The 15,798-nt window shown below is 49.2% G+C and overlaps 1 protein-coding gene across 2 annotated transcripts in view; it reads right to left on the bottom strand.

Annotated features, from left to right (window-relative positions):
* Positions 1-15,249, bottom strand: part of ANXA11 (annexin A11) — a 47,452-nt gene extending 32,203 nt beyond the window's left edge. The window contains exon 1 of one of the 2 annotated variants that reach the window (XM_084796249.1): positions 15,100-15,249. The gene's annotated coding sequence lies outside the window, so the exon portion shown is untranslated. Of the gene's footprint in view, positions 1-172; positions 197-15,099 lie in introns of those variants that run through there. The other variant, XM_084796250.1, reaches the window with a different exon arrangement.
* Positions 15,250-15,798: the final 549 nt, after the last annotated feature.

The raw sequence follows: 15,798 nt of genomic DNA, 5'->3' as shown, positions 1-15,798 counted from the left end.
GTGAGCACTGTGTTCTCCTGTCATAGTAATGAAAAGAATTAAACACCAATTGTGAATCGACTCCTTATCTAGCCAAGCAGCAGGCCAGCAAACAGTGTCTCCACTGATAAGTTAGCAAACAGAACTATAAACCTATCTTTGAATAAAGATATTATTAAGGAGAAACAGTTACCTGTACAGAGGTAGACAAAGAGGAGGGTGTGTCCGGAGACAGCTGGTTTCACTGGAAGCCCTTCAGGTCAAAATAGTTAGCTGGCTTCTCTCCTTCTGCAAACAATGCACGTTTTATAACGCAGCAGAGTAAGTCCCGCATATGAAGGGGACCCTGACACCTAACTCAAAACGGACTATTATCAGCAAAATTGAGCTACATTATTTTTGCCAGTGTTATCAAGTGACCTCAGAGGCCACTAGGACCAGTGGAGGTGAAAGCCTGAAGCTCAGCAGGGGTTAGTAACATCGGCTTCTGCCCGCTGCACTGGAAGAGGACAACCCGTGAGGGCTAGACTCCCCACCACAGGGGGCTGAGCACAGGGCACTTCCAGAAAATACACACAACAAAACTTCCTTCCCCTGTGGGGGTGGGGTGAAGCCTGAGAGTAGTCTTGGGGCTACACAGGTGTGAGGACACCCCTTCTCTCCAGTGGACTCGGGTCCACCTATCCAGACAGCTGGGGCTTCATGAAGGCTTTGTAGCCACCATCAGGAAGGTTCTGTGGCTCAAAGCTGCTTCCTTGCGGGAAACAGAAGGAACGAAAAGACAATCTGTGACGTAACTGTTTTAGAAATGGAACAAGAAGGCTGGGCCCTCTCTTAAGCCATGTTAAGCTCTGAGAGGCCATCCCTCTCCCCTGAAAGGCTTTTCTACACCTTCTTACAGCAACAGCAGCAAGGGACAGAGGGCAGGAGGCTGGGATCAAGACCTACAGGCTGCGGGGGCCCTGACCCAAAACCACTGTGGGGCACTCATCGCCCACCCATCTGCTCTGGGAATTTAGTGCCTTCGACTCTTCCGTGGTACAAAAAGGCCAGCTACACTGCCAGAAACTGAAAGTCCCTGGAGAGCACACAGATGAACCGAGAGTAGGGTTCTCTGTCAGGTCATCGCTCTCTGTGGCTGGCATTCTGAACTAAGTTACATAGGGCCACTGAGGAACAGCAAAAAGACAGGAGGTCCCAGGGAGCCCCCAAGGTATGTACGTGACAGGAAGAAGCCAGGAAATATATGTCCCTCATTCAACCACGCTTAGCCATTTCCGTCTTAGACAACTGGTCAGATGCTGCTCCTATTGCTGGTCACCCTGCTGTCTCCCAGCCTTCGCTGAGGCCACAATGACTGTTCTTTCTGGAAATCTCCCAACACTCAGCCTAGCACGTTCTCTATGTCCAGTCCTGTTCTGCCACCCCTTTTTTCTGGCTCCTAAGATGGCATGGATGTTTTCTTACTTAGCATCTCATTAAGTTTCTCAGCAATCTCATGGACGCATATACCACACTACCAGCCCCATTTTATACACCAGGGAACAAGGCTCAGAGGTCAAGGGGCAGAGCCAGGATCGTTGGCACTGGGCCTCCCAGGGAGACGATGGATGCTCCAGGCTATCAGATAGCCTCTCCTTGCTGCTTCCTACCACTGCCCAGCAGAGTTGGCACTGGGACACAGCTGCATCCTGCTAGGACAGCACGTTCCTCACTCATCTCTCCTCACCCTGGCTGGCACTACCCTGACAGCATGCTGGAAGGCAGGCTACAGGCATTTGGGGGACAAACAGTGCCTCTTCTAGAAGAGTCCCTTCTCCCTCCCATCCCAAACAGGACCCTAAGTGATACAAGATGTAGGAACATCCTTGCTCTTCCAGGTCTATACCTGAGTCCCACACCCTGTGATCACAGGGCGCTGACCTCACCTATGTGGGCCATGGGTGACTGACACATGCCAGAGAGCCCTGGGGCGGCATTCTCCAACCCTGACCAGCATTTTCTTAGGCACTACACAAAAAGCCCACAGACGGTGGAGGCGGGCACTCAACTCCCCACCCACCCACACACCAGGAATTAAAAATAGCAGAGCTGACATCAATCACTCTCCAGGCTGCGCAGCAGACGCAGCCACCCTGGGCAGCCCAACATGGAGAAATTCTGGGCAAAGCTGGCAGGAGAGTGGCCACATCAATCACTAGGACCTCCCCAAGGAGTTGCACTTGGGGAAACAAATCTGAAAGAACCTTCTTAGAAATAAAAAGCCAGTCCACTGTGGCCTTTGGATTGCTCCAGAATTATGCATCACTGAGATCATGCATTGGTAGGAGCCAAGGCCCAGGGAGGAGGAGACTGGCCTGAGTTCCCAGGGCTGGCTGGGGAACAGGAAAAGGCCTAAAACCGTATCTCCTGACTCTCCTCCTCCTCCTTCTTTTTTAGATTTATTTATTTACTTACTTACTTATTTATTTATTTATTATGTATATAGTGTTCTGCCTGCATGTATACCTGCAGGCCAGAAGAGGACATCATATCACATTATAGATGGTTGTGAGCCACCATGTGGTGCCTGGGAATGGAACTCAGGACCTCCGGAGAAGCAGTGAGTGTGCTTAGCCTCTGAGTCATCTCTCCAGCCCTCTCCTGACTTCTTGTCCAGTGCATTTCAGCCCAAGCGGGCCCTGTGCACTCTGGGCTCCATCACTCTCTCCTACACTGGAGGTAAGGTTGGGAGACATGAGGGTCAACCTGAGAAAACCAAAGTGAGGAAGTGATGGCGACCTCCCACAACTACTCCCGCATGACCGAGTCATACACAAAGTATCATCTGTTCCTGGAAACTATGAGTGACAGCAGAGAAACTGGAGTGGGCAGCTACAAGTCACATCTCTCATGAATGAGTGGAGCCACACACAGCAGTCATCGGCCTCAGTTCAGTCAGGGCATCCAGGGCTGTTGCCATGTCAAGAGTGCCCTAACGTGTCATATTTGGGGTTAAAGAAAGCAAGTGGGAGAAGGTGGCATAGCAAGAACTCTCCATCCCAAAGCTGGGCCTTGGAAGGGCCAGCTGGTCCCATGGGGCTGGAAGGCCTGAGGGCGGCTCTAGTGCAGATCCCAGTGTTAAGTGAAGGAGAGAAGTGGGTGGTGTTCCCGAACCTTCTGTTACCCCTCAACCATCTGCCCTGTCTTGCTTTTAGGAACAGAACAGTCACTATAAGCTGGCACACAGCAACCCCAGGAACCATGTTGCTCCCTGCCTCCCAGCCTCAGTTCAGCAGTGCCTGCCAGTAAGGATGAGCAACAACACATCCTGGGCACCTGCCAGAACTAAAACCCTCAGCTACATACACATACATAGGCAGACACACACGCATGAGCCCCCGTCAGCACTGAGGTCTAAAGCTGTGCTTCTGTGAGCCTTACAGATGCTCAAGTGCGGCCGGGCGTGGTGGGACATGCCTGTAATCCCAGCACTTGGGAGGCAGAGGCAAGTGGATCTCTGAGTTCAAGCCCAGCCTGGTCTACAGAGCGAGTTCCAGGACAGTCAGAGCTGGACAGAGAAATCCTGTCTCAACAAACAAACAAACAAACAAACAAACAAACAAAGCCAGAAGCAACATAAAGTTAGGAACCTGGTGCCTGGACCTAGCCTCTGTCTGAAGAGAAGGAGACATAAGCCCTCCCTGATAAACAAATAAGCCTGAATCCTAATAGCAAGGATGGAGAAGAATGATGAAAAATCAAACCAAGCTAACAAATAATAAGGAAAGAAAACAGTCTCCAAGTGTAATAAACAGCAAAGCCAACAAGGAATAAAATGAGAGCCTGTGATCTCAGCACTCTCGAAAGCAGAGGCAGTCAGATCTTTGTGAGTTTGAGGCCAGCAGGTCCACAAGTGAATCCAGGACACCCAAATCTACAGAGAAACTCTGTCTTGAAAAACAAAACAAAACAAAACAAAACAAAGAGTCTTAGCACTCTTTAAAAAAAGGGGGGGGGGGGGCACAGGCATGGTGGCACACGCCTTTAATCCCAGCAGAGGCAGGCAGATCACTGTAAATTCAAGGCCAGCCTGGTCTACACAGCAAGTCCAGGACAGCCAAGGCTAAAAACAGAGAAAACTTGTCTAGGGAAAAAAAAAAACCAAAAAGACCAACAGCCACAAGAGGAAGTGTATGAATCCTTCTATCAAAGACACAACCTCCAGAGAAGACTAGCTGTCACGGTTTCCTGCCACCCCCTTTTTATCTCCAATCCCAGACACACACTGATCATAAGAGAAACATTTTAAAATCCAGGGTAAGACAAAGACATACAAAGTAACCAAAAACGGGACATGGAATTTTAATATTAAAAATATGTTGATGGTTGAGATAAAGCGCTTTGCTGTGCAAGCATGAAGACCTGAGTTCAAATCCCCAGAACCCAAGTAAAATGCCAGGTGCGCTCCACCACTTCGAGCTTGGTGTGTCCTGGTACACTTGCTTGACAGCCATTGTAGTTGGCAAGTCAGCTGGAGACAGTGGGATCACTGGGGCTTGCTGGCCAGTCAGTCTACATTGGCCAGTTCCAGATGCAGTGAGAGACCTTGCCTGAAAACATAAGGTGAGTGATAAATACCTGATGTCAGCCTTTAAATCTCCACGTGTGCACAGCACAAAGGCACACACAGCATACTTCACACACACCAAATGCACACAGATCTTGAAGACCTTTTCATAATCCTGCCCTAGCAAACTAAGGACTTTCCCAGCTATCTGTTTAGTCCTTTGTATGGAAACACAGGCCTTAGAAAATTTCTATGCTCAGTAATGCCAAGTAAACCAGGCTACTCCAATCCGGTCCTGAGATAGAAAAGGCACAAAGACTACAGGGTGGTGTCTTTTCCTGACCGTATGGCCCTCTATACTTTTGTAATACTAACTACATTGTCATTTCCCTTGAAGGACTGGGAAACCTCACCTGTTGCCTCACATGAGGGAGAAAATGTGACCGGGCAAGTTAGAGCTGGTCACACACAGAAGAGGGAGGCCCAAGGGCGGGGGAGGTTCTGTCATGGTGCTGGGATGGTTTGTCCCATAAAGGCGCACCTGGAACAAGCCTGACCTTTTGTGTACAGCACTCAGAATTGTACTGGCACTGAGAAGTGACAGGACCTTTAGGAGGCAGGCTGAGGGCCGTGTGGAAACCGGCTATCATGACACCAGTGGCCTCTTCCTTTCTTTCTTCTCCTTCTTACTCTGCCATCCTGTGATGTAGCAAACAGCTGCCAGCACACTGAGCCGCCAGGACCACTTCTCTTTATTTGTTACCCAGCTTCAGATGTGTCGTTGTAGCATCAGAAGACAGACCAAGCCTCCCAAGTCCCTAGAGCTTACAGGTAAGGCTTGTTTCACCCACTCTAAGAGCCTGGCTGTCATAAGGACAAGGACCGCTGGGGGAGGGGCGCTCACAGTCATCAGCAAGCTTAGAAGCAAGACCACCAACCGTTCACATGAGCTGAGACACAGCCTGAAGTCTGCAAAGGGTCATTGCCTCTAAGTGTCTGTGCTGTTTTATATATTGGGTTTTTATTCATTTTAGGACTGTAAGAAAAGACATTATCATCCCACCTCTTGGTTGCTTCTTCTAAAACATAAATAATACAGACCTGAACACCAAAGATCACACAATACGATCCACAAGGCAGGCCTAGAAACCCTGTTAACTCCAAACATGAGAAGCCAAGTGCATAAAAGCCAGAACTCTTGCCAAGGACAAACGGGCACCACCCCATTAGGACTTACTGTGTAGCCTAGGCTGACCTTAAACTTCATATATGGTCCAGGCTGGTCCTGAATTCATGAGTCTCCTGCCTCAGCTTCCTGAACACTGGCCCGTGCAACCACAATTGGTTTTGCGGTGAGAATTTCTAATACATCTCTCAGTGATAAGAAGAAGTCAAGTTGAATTTGAAGTAGACTTTAAGGCCATGCAGTTAGCCACTGAGAGGATTAATGACGTCTGAAGAGAGATGTTGGCGGTCTGGCACTAATCCTGGCCCACTAAAAGCAGGACCCAATGAAACCGTCAGCCTCTCCGTGACACTAGCAACTTGGAAATTCAGAACAGTTTTCCTAAATAGTCCCTAGCTCAGAGCTGACTTGCAGTGACCAGAGGACAATGAAGGTGGGCACTTTGTATGTGTGGTGGTTTGGATGAAAATGGCCCCCACAGACACTATAAGGAGGTGTGGCCTTGTTGGAGGAAGTGTGTCGCTGGGGGTGGGTTTTTGTCAAATGAACTTTCTTCTTCTTCCTCCTCCTCCTCCTCCTCCTCCTCCTCCTCCTCTTCCTCTTCCTCTTCTTCCTCTTCCTCTTCTTCTTCCTCTTCTTCCTCTTTTCCGAGACAGGGTTTCTCTGTGTAGCCTTGGCTGTCCTGGACTAGCTTTGTAGACCAGGCTGGCCTCGAACTCACAGCGATCCACCTGCCTCTGCCTCCCAGGTGCTGGGATTAAAGGTGTGCGCCACCACCGCCTGGCTGTAAAATGAACTTTCATTTGCTTGTTTCAGTTGTTGTCTCAGAGGCTTCCTGCCTCTGTCAGCTAACCTCGGCCTAGTCTCAGAAGTTTCTAGCCTCTGAGACTTACTGCTTAACAAGCTCACCCTTTCTTGTTCTTTCTGAGCTCTGGGCTGGCTGGTTCAACTCAGGTGTTCTGCCAGCCGACTTATTTAATTTGGCTTTTCTCTTGGCCTCTGAATTGCTCTGCTTGGCCTCAAACTAACGCCAGCAATCGTCTCTAATCTGGCTCCTTCGGTCTTCACCTGAGGTTTCTCTCTGCAACCTGTCTCTATTACCGTCCCAGTAAACTGTCCCCTCTCTCTTTACCTCTCTCAGCATGCTCCCCCCTCATGGTGGTGTTGCTGTGCTCTGTGTAGCCCTGGCTGTCCTGGACTCACATTGTAGACCAGGCTGGCCTCGAACTCACTGCCTCTGCCTCCCAAGTGCTGTTATTAAAAGACTTGCACCACCACGCTCGGCCATGCATTGCCCCTTAAATAGCTTCTCTTTGCTTTCTTCTCCTGAGAGTTGAGCATATCCTAGTCTGTCAAATCTTTCTCTGATTCGTCACCTTTTCTGCCACTCAATTAAATATCACTTTCAAACCCGGGTGCCTCCTTCTACAAAGTACACATTCATTGTTTGGGATTAAAGGTGTGTATCACCACTCCTGGACCTAAGCTTTTCTTTACCTGATACTTGCTTTACATAAGGCTGGCCTTGACCTCAGATCTGCTTGCCTCTGTCTCCTGGATTAAAGGCATATTTGGAGTCCAGCCAGATCACACAGACCTAGAAGGTCTTTGGATGTGATCTCTTGCCAGAGCAGCCATGGTGTGAATTAAAATTCCTCTACAGGCTTTGAGGTTTCAGATGTTCAAGCTAGGCCCAGTGTCTCTTTCCTCCTGCTGCCTGCAGATCTGGATGTAAAACTCTCAGCTCCTTCTCCAGTACCATATGTCTGCCTGTACGCTGCCATGCTTCCCGTCATGACGATAACGGACTAAACCTCTGAACTGTAAGCCAACGCAAATAACATGGTTTCCTTTGTGGTCATGGCGTCTCTCCACAGCAATAAACACTAAGACAGTATGGAAACGCATCTGCTAGCATTATATCCAAAGGACAATGCTGAGTGTTCAGGCTTTCAATGACACGAGAGCACCAAAATAAACTGAAAGTAAGAAAGAATGGATAAAAGTTGAAAGTAAGGGGGCGGGCACACGCCTTTAATCCCAGCACTTGGGAAGCAGAGGCAGGTGAATTTATGTGAGTTCAAGACCGGCCTGGTCTACAAAGTGAGTCCAGGAAAGCCAAGGCTACACAGAGAAACCCTGTCTAGAGAAACCCTGTCTCGAAAAACCAATAAATAAATAAATGTCAACACTTCCTAAATAAATACATCCCAGAGCACTCAAAGGAGCCGGTTTCTTTGCTCTAACTCTGCTTTAAGTCAATAAAAAACAGGAAAAGAACTCTTTACCCACTGGTGAGGAAAAGGTTGAATAAATTATGCTAATTCTGTCCTGAGAACATTCCACAGCTGCTGACCTGGAGCAATGGTTACCATCGCAATAAACAAGTCACACACTGAAGCTGCAGGATGAGGTACACAGGCTGTGGCCAGCCACCAGCCACTCACCTCAGGTGGAAAAGGGGTAACCAGGGTGAGCTGAGGAAACAGGACCCTAGGCTCTCTCACCCTGCCCTCCTTCACACGGTCGCTCTCCTGAGGCTCCACACGTTTGTTCCAGCTGCTCTTTCCACCACGAGCCATCACAGCAACGCCACAGTTCACTCCTCCTCAAGGCTACTGACTGAGGCGACCCCAGCCCCTGGGACTGTCTCCCATCGACCTCCACTTCTGCTCATTTTCCCTTACTCGGCTATTGCAGGGAGCCCTTCAACATCACCATGCCCTTGACATTGAACATAAATACAACCTAGACAAAATTGCCTGTCTAGCCAAGACACTGCCTCAGTCCTGCCCCGCCTCCCCGGCCCCCCACCTTAAGAGACACCAGAAATGAAACAGGAGGGAAAACGAAGTTCATGACCTTCTCCACCTTCCAAACAGGGTCCTCAGCCAACCGCCCCGGGACATGCAGAAGACAAACCTAGTGTTACAGGAAGCTTGGCTACCAGGGCTGTGTGGAGGGAGGCCCATTAAGAGAAGGCTCTCTTCCAGGTTAAAAAAAAAAAAAAAAAAAAGGCATCTACCTGTGGCCCCAGGTGGACACATGACATTTTGATCTGTTCCAAAGATTAAGACACCGCATACTACAGGCTCTGTAAGAGTTAAGTGAGCTGGGCCCGACAACCCCTGGCTAAGAGACCAGGCCTTAGGAATGCTAATTGACCCACAGTCAGGATTAGGGGATGGGAGGAGTTCTCTTAGTGAAAATAAAGTTCTTATGCCCTGCACAGTGGCCCATAGGGCGGCCTCCTGCTCTTCTGCATTACTTAGAAAAGCACACTTTCCGTTGTCCCCTCGCTCTCCTTTTCTCTCAGATACTGGCCACAGCCCCAGCATGCTCTCCCAGATCCTCTGGGCTTCCTCATCCTTTTTCTCTAAAGCCTCCCTCCCGCCCTTCTGCCAGGAGGCTATTTGCTGACCCCCTATTATTGAACCTGCCCACTTTCTTAAAGGCGTGACTTCTCTCTTCCTCTTCTCCATCTCCTTCCTCCTGGCAGCTACTGAGATCCACAGTTTGTTGTTGTTCTTGCTAACTCTAATAAAACTGCCCTTGAACATCCTTCCAAGTCCTTTCCTAAGGTCTCTTAGTGACAAGACTAAGAACCCAGAGAGGATATGGGCCTGGAAATCCCCAGGAACACGAGATCTCCTTTTGTGCACACAAAACTGGCTGGACAAGGGGTGGGCACCCACTGAAGATTTCAACAGACACACAGGCCTTGTCACCTAATTCCTAAAAATAGTTGTGCCCTTTGTAGTGGACACAGCAAGCTCTCATCCGTCCTTTAGTCAACACTGGCCCTGCCCCCCTTTCCTTTCCCCTAAAGATGCTTCATCTGCCTGCCTAATCTCCTTGTGACCAGCTTCCAGTTTCTTCCCTACCTCACCCCTGAATCTCACTCCTCACTCTTGCAAGCCAGCCTCCTCTGAAGGGCTCGGGTCCCCCAAGTCCTTCAACTGACTTCTTTGCTGCTAAGACAGTGGGACCTTCAGAATGACAGCTGCCCCCTCACCCGGCGCCCCCCCCAAAAAACACCAAAAAAATAAAAGCAACACAACAAAAAACACCCTAATACTAATGAATTCAGAGCCAGCCTTGACCATGGCACACTCCACCTTCTTAAAGCTTCCTGGTTCCTTAGTAACCCGCCCACAATATCAACAAGATCATCAAGGCTCCCTCACTAATCTCAAAACCCTTGCACAAACATCTTGTCATCTGATTCTCTGTTGGAGGCAACCATTTATCATCCAGAAAACTGGGACCATGGGACTACTTGTCTCGGGTTAGCCAGAAGATGAAAACTGTCTTCTAATTCTTTAATTACTTTAGGGGTGCTATGTCTGCATCTACGGACGTACACACTTAAGTCAGATCCCCTGGATATTACAGATGGTTGTGAGTGGCCATGTGGGTGCTGGAATCAAACCCGGGTCCTCTGTAAGAGCAAGAAGTGCTCTGTGGTGGTTTGAACAGAGACTAGTCCTCATAGGCTCCTATGTTTGAGTACGTGGTTTCCAGTTAGTGGCTGTTTGGAGGGAAATGGTGTGGCCTGGAAGTTATGTCATTGGGGGCGGGCTCTGAGGATTCAAAAGACTCTCCCTATTCGGGGAGTTAGTTTTCTCTGCCTCCTATGGATTGAGACGTGAGCTCCCAGCAGTCGCTGCTGCTTACTGTATGACAGCTCCATCACCATAGGCTCTAACACTCTGAATGCATAAGCCCTATCAAAACGCTTTCTTTTAGAAGTCGCCTTAGTCTTGGTGTTTTGTCACAGCAATAGAAAAGTAACTGATACCTGCTCTTCACCACTGAACCAGCTCTCCAGCCCCTGTCCCCTCTCTGCTCGCTCGGCTGCCCACACTCCATTCCTTCTCATATCTGTCTGGGCAGGATCCCCAGGGGCTGACTATTCCACACTACAGCTAGTCTTCTCCCCCACGACAACCAACCAAGTGACCCTGGGACCTTTCATGGGTTATGGTCAACAATGCCTGGTGTGGGCCAACCGGTTTTAGTGTTTATTGGAAGGTTCCATTCCAAACAGTGTTCAACAGCTGTTCTTACAAACTCCACCAACTCCCGCCACCAGGTGTGGTGGCAGGCGGATGGCTGTGAGTTTGAGGACAGCCTGGTCTACTAAGTGAGTCGAGGACAGCCAAGGCTGCACAGAGAAACCCTGTCTTGGGGAGAAAAAAACAAAAAGCAAAAAACAAATGCCAACTCCAACCAAGGAAACCAGACTTCATTTATCTATCCTCAGAGCTGTCCTATTGAAGCATCACTCAACGGGCTCAGTGGATTTGGTGAAGAAAGATTCACAGACCGGAGGATGTTCCCTTGGCTGAGCCGGGGATGTATAGCCACACCCAGACTCTCCCATGGGATGCCACCAACTGCCGGGAACTGCTCTGGGATCAAGAAGGAGAAAAGCAGCTAGGAAGCGAAGAGGAGGTCTCAGTCCTTCTGGGAACAAAGCGTGCAATCCCACCCACCCTAGGCTTCCTTTCTCTGTCTCTGGCAGAACTCCTTCTCGCTCCTGCCATCCCGAACTACCAGGTATCACTGAGCAATCGAAGCCGTCTAGATAAAGCCACTGAACTGAGTCGGCCCATTCTCTTTTCCTTGTCATGATTATGGAAAGAGCTCAAACAGCTGGACTTGCCTGTTTTCGTTTTAAGCAAATGTTCACATCGTATCTGTTTGTGTGCCTGTATATGCACCAGCATTGGTAACTTACAGGAGTCGGTTCCTTCTTTTCTGCTACGAGAAAACTCAGGGTCAAACAGATTGGAAAGCTTATCAGCAGGTGCCTTCTCCAAGGTTTCATGTAGCCCAGACTACGCTTCAATTCTATGGATCTTCCCCCTCCCCAGGAGGATGCTCGCTGTTAATTATATTAACTAATTGCGTGAGCACTGGGGTGGGTGAGTACATCCCACTGTACTTGTGTGGAAGCGGAGGATAGCCCGGGAGCATAGTTTTCCACCTACTGAGTCCTTTTCTGGCTTCATTTTCATTCCGTATCGGAAAGGGCAGTGAACTCCTGATCTTCCTGCCTCGCTCTCTTGAGGTCTGGGAGGGACTACAGGTGTGTAACCCCACACCCAGCTCTAAAGGGCTGAACTTGGTCTTTCAGCCTCTCTCCCGCTCTCTCTCCTCAGTCTGGACTCGTTTCTACTTCCCTGCTGTTCTCTGCCTATCCTATTGCTCCAAATACTCAAGCCACAAAGACACTACTACTTCTCTTGCCTGCCTCTCATCCAACTGACATTCCCTGCACACTTAAAAGGGAAAGGCCCAAGGATGGGAGGGGGTGGGGGTGGCACACGCTTTAATCCCAGCCCACGCAGAGGCAACTGTAGCACTGTGAATTTGAGGCCAGCCTGGTCTACAGAGAGAGTTCTAGGACAGCCAGAACTACAAAAACAAAGCCTGTCTCAAAAAAAACAAAAACAAAAACAAAAAACAAAAAGAGAAAAGAAAGAAAGGCCCACCGTGGGTACTTGAAAAATCAAGAGATGATTCACAAAGTCTCCACCCACCAAAAGCACAAGGACAAGACACGTGGTCATACAAGTCCTTCGAAGGCCAGTCCCGAGAACTGGGTCAATGACACAGTGGAGGAAGAGGACATGTCCTGTCCCTCCTACTGGGGAGCAGAAATTGCTTGTGAATAAGGAAAAGGCAAAATGGAGGAATCAGAGAAGCGTGGGCTGAGGCAGGGCAGCTCACGCTGGCTGCGTGCGCCTTCTGCTCTTGCTATTACTGTATTAGGCACTAGCAGATGCATTTGGTGACTTATATGCCAGGTCTTGTCTTGTGTACTGTACGCCTGAGCGACATCCGCTGTGATGCACAGGTACAGTGCACCAGTTGCCACCTGCTCTAACTGGTCAGTACCTGAGCTGTGTAGAGCTGTTAAAAACAGTAACTTGAGCCAGGCAGTAGTAGTGCACACCCTGAGTCCCAGTGTTTGGGGAGGCAGAGGTGAGTTTGAGGCCACCATCGTCTACAGAGTGAGTTCCAGTATAGCCAGAGCTACACAGAGAAACCCTGTCTCAAAAAACCAAACCAAACTAAACAAACAAACAAAAACAGAAAACATTAATTTCCTGGGCATAGTAGTACACACCTTTAATCCCAGGACTCAAGAAGCACAGTAGGTAGGTTCTCTGTGAGTTCTAGCCTGGTCTACACAGTGAGTTCTAGAACAGTCAGACTGATAGAGAGAGATCCTGTCTCAAAAAAAAAAAGACAGACAATTCAAGGGGCTTGAGTGATGGCTCAGAGATTAAGAGCACTTATTGTGCCGCGCAGTAGTGGCATACACCTTTAATCCCAGCACTTGGGAGGCAGAGGCAGGCGGATCGCTGTGAGTTCAAGGCCAGCCTGGTCTACAAAAGCATGTCCAGGACAGTCAAAGCTACACAGAGAAACCCTGTCTCAAAAAAACAAAACCAAAAAAACAAAAACAAAAACAAAAAACACTTGTTGTAGCCACATGGCAGTTTACAATTGTCTCTAACTCCAATTCAAGGGTATCCAATGCCCTCTTCTGACTTTGAAGGGCACCAGGCACCCAAATAGCATATAGACAAAACACCTATACACATAAAATTTGCTTACAAATTGTCAAAATGAGCCAGGTGTGGTGGTGCACACCTTTGATCCTAGCACTCAGGAGGCAGAGCAGTCTGATATTTGAGTTTGAGGCCATCTTAGGTAAGTTCCAGAACAGCCAGGGCTACACGAAAACAAACAAGCAAGCAAAACAAAATGTGAAGACATATTAAGTCATAGGAGTGGAGAAAGGCCTCCCTGGAGAAGGCTGCATACTGCTCTTGCAGAGGACCAGAGTCAGGCAGCTCACAACTATCCGTTAACTCCAGCTCCAGGGGCTCTGAACACGAACACACACACACACACACACACACACACACACACACTGAACTAAAGATAATATAAATATGATTTTTTTAAAATATTAGTTTGCTGGATGAAGTGACACACATCTTTAATCCCAGCACTCAGGAGGAAGAGGTCTCTAATAGTTTGAAACCAGCCTGATCTACAAAGCAAGTTCCAGGCCAGCCTAGGCTACATAGAGAGACCTTGTTTCAATAAATAAGAAATAAACAACAAAAAAATTAACTCTCTGAACCCTCACAATAAGTCTATAAAACAGGAATTAATAATTGTCTTCACTTTAAGGATGAGGAAATCAAGGTGCAGAAATTAATGACAGATCAGGAAGGGCTGGAGGAATCCAAACTGGGCACCTGTGTTAGAGCAACAGCCTGCCCTGCGCTCGCTCCCGGTTTAGGAATACCAAGCACAGACAAAGCCTTGAGGGAATGGCCCTGTTAATCCTCCTGGAATTCTCAACAACTGACTGAAGCAAGGGAATAACGAAGGAGCGTTATGAGAGCAAGCTGTGCGTGAGGAGCAAGACAGCTGACCTTGCCCTGCGAGGCTCCTGGCACGTCCAGCCTTTTAACAATGACACACACACTGTCATCTACAAAGTTTACACCTGAGAACAGCCTAACCCAGTTACTTATACACACACACACACACACACACACACACACACACACACACACCTCATGTTCAATTTATTGATCTTGTGTTGGGCCATAATTTGTAGCTTTTTTCCTAACCTTGCAGCCCTAGGCAAGCCTGCTCATAAATCCTTATTACGCTAGGAGGGCAGGGCAGGGCAGGGCAGTAGGGAACAGCTAGTGGAGAGCTGTGAAGGGAGCTGACGTCCTGGGATGACGCTCAAAAGTAGGGTCCGAGAAACTCAGTCTCCATAGACACACACTGATTAGCAGGCGGAGGGAGAAATCCCCAGAGAGAATGTGCCTAGCTTGAGTTTAGCTGTTCTCTCCCAGATCTGTTTGCTACCTTGTTACGCCTGAGCCCACGGGAAGTGGGGGAGTCAAGCCCAAGCAAGAGTTCCTCAGGACTCTGGAACCAGAGGCGGGGGCTGGGGCAGAGGGATCTTAGCTGGATAAGCGATAAGGAAGGCAGGCCAACACAGCACTTGGCACAAACTCGCATTCTCTGGACCACTTGGGAGCCTGCCTTATATAAAACCAGGATGGCAGCAGGTCCAGGAACCCGCGCCCTGCAGTTCCGGAGCAAAGTTCCCAAAGACAGCCTTCTTGGCCGGCGCGGCTCGACTCAAGCGTCTCCCGGAAGCGCACCGAGGAGACCTCAGCAACCCCGAAGCTCCCACAAGCTGAAGCCCTGGGGTCCCTGGCTCACCTGCCCTGACCCCGTTCAACTCGGGGCCCTGGCCGCGAGAAAACCTTGCACCCCACGCCGCACGCGAACACCCAGCATACGCGGGACGCCCGCCGGGACCCTCACGCACCTGGTACCAGGGACCGGGACACTGAACTCGGAGAGCAGACCCTTCCGACTCCGGCTCTCCTAGATCCGGACCCGCGAGCCTCTGCGTAGGGTCGGAGGAGGAGCCCTCAGGGCGGAAAACTCTCCGGGCGTGGCTGCCTTAATCGCTCCGGGGCGGGGTCACGCGAGATGGGCGGAGCTTCTCTGGAGGGAGGAGGGAAATGCATGGGACCACGCCCACAGGTGAGGGCGCCACTCCTGCTGTGGCTTTTCGTGAGAAGCCCGCCGCCTAGCAGAGCCGCTTTAGACTCCAAGAAGGTCAGACATTCATTCCGGTGTATGTTTTAGAGATCTGACAGTGAAGAAAACTTAAGGTCACACATGTGTACGACAGAAGGAAACTTCATAATGGAAAAAATTACAGACTACCTCAGCCGGTGATCAGGGCCAACATCAGCAGTGTTCAATTATATTGATATTCTGTCCTGTGATGTCTTCCTCCCAATGACATATGATTCCACTGTAATCATGAAAAAACATCAGACAAATCCCAGCTGAGGAACTCACAACTGTTCAAAACTGTTAAGGTCATCAAAATAAGGAAGCTGTTACATGGTGATACGAAAACTAAATAATGTTTAATTTTGGATGAGATCTAGGGAATAGGACACTAGGTTAAAAACCAAGACATCTAAACGGTATATATATATTTCAGTATCAA

The sequence above is a fragment of the Acomys minous genome, assembly GCF_964271855.1.
Source record: "Acomys minous genome assembly, chromosome: 9".
NCBI lineage: Eukaryota > Metazoa > Chordata > Mammalia > Rodentia > Muridae > Acomys > Acomys minous.
This window is presented reverse-complemented; position numbering and strand designations above follow the sequence as displayed.